The 1557-nt window shown below is 52.5% G+C and overlaps 1 pseudogene; it reads left to right on the top strand.

Annotated features, from left to right (window-relative positions):
• Positions 1-233: 233 nt before the first annotated feature.
• On the top strand, positions 234-1171 carry LOC122428286 (annotated as a pseudogene).
• Positions 1172-1557: the final 386 nt, after the last annotated feature.

Here is a 1557-nt window from a genome sequence, read left to right as displayed (position 1 = left end):
CCTGGGTCCCAATCACACAACCCAATGGGCCGTGCAAAGGGTCTCTGCTCTTAAGTCCTGAACAATTATTCTTCTGCACGTCCACTCTCCCCAGCTGCTGTGCAAGGAACCAGGCACCACCTCCTTGGGCCAAAACCCACCCCCAAGGCTGACCTCTGCTTTCTCACCCCAGCCGCCCTCGGCCATCATCTGGTGCGAAAGTTGTTTGTGACCCATCCAGCCCACATAGGAGGATGAGGGGGGAGAACGTAACCCAGGTCAGCGCCTTCATCCTGGTGGGCTTCCCCACGGCCCCCTGGCTGCAGGACCTGCTCTTCCTCCTCTTCCTGCTCACCTACCTCTTCGTGCTGGTGGAGAACCTGGCCATCATCCTCACCATCTGGGGCAGCCCCTCCCTCCACAGGCCCATGTACTACTTTCTGGGCATCATGTCTTCCCTGGAGATCTGGTACGTGTCTGACATCATCCCCAAGATGCTGGATGGCTTCCTCCTGCAAAGAAGGCGCATCTCCTTCGTGGGCTGCATGACCCAGCTCTACTTCTTCAGCTCCCTGGTGTGTACTGAGTGTGTGCTCCTGGCCTCCATGGCCTATGACCGCTATGTGGCCATCTGCCACCCCCTGCGCTACCAAGCCATCATGACCACGGGGCTCTGTGTCCAGCTGGTGGCCTTCTCCTTCATGAGTGGCTTCACCATCTCTGTGATCAAGGTCTACTTTATCTCCAGCGCCAAGTTCTGTGGTTCCAACATCCTGAACCACTTCTTCTGTGACATCTCCCCCATCCTCAAACTGGCCTGCACAGACTACTTGACTGCCGAACTGGTTGACTTCATCCTGGCCTTCCTCATCCTGGTGTTCCCGCTCATGGCCACTGTGCTGTCCTACGTGCACATCACCCTGGCCGTCCGGCGCATCCCCTCGGCCACGGGCCGCTGGAGAGCCTTCTCCACCTGTGCTTCCCACCTCACCGTGGTCACCACTTCTACACAGCTTTGCTTTTCATGTATGTTCGGCCCCAGGCCATTGATACACGGAGCTCCAACAAGTTCATCTCTGTTTTGTACACTGTCCTCACCCCAATCATCAACCCCTTGATCTACTGTCTGAGGAACAAAGAGTTCAAGGGCGCCTTGAAAATGGCTCTGGGCTTTGGTCAAGCTCCACTGTAGCAGGCATGTCCTGGGATTTCATTTAGTTCATCTGAAACAAAATCTGAAAATACACCTCTTCTCTTTGAGGCCATTTTATTTGTAATAATGGAAATGCCTTGCATCATTGCAGTGCTTCATTTATTTTGAAATTTACTTCCACATCTATTTTTCTCCTTCAGCTCACAGATGTTCGTACCATAGGTGTAGGGGTGGTAATGTCATAATTTTCCTCATTTTATGGCTAAGCAAAGCAAGACTACCTCATCTTAAAAATTACCCTGCACCTTTCGGGAAACAGCAAAATATATCAGGTCATCTGAGGTTTTCATGTCCTAAACAAAGTGCAGTGTTCCAGGGAATGGAGCTCTTGAACTCAGCAGTGAACTGAGCACCAATGTCCACAG

This window comes from Cervus canadensis, chromosome 2, assembly GCF_019320065.1.
Source record: "Cervus canadensis isolate Bull #8, Minnesota chromosome 2, ASM1932006v1, whole genome shotgun sequence".
Lineage (NCBI taxonomy): Eukaryota > Metazoa > Chordata > Mammalia > Artiodactyla > Cervidae > Cervus > Cervus canadensis.
This window is presented reverse-complemented; position numbering and strand designations above follow the sequence as displayed.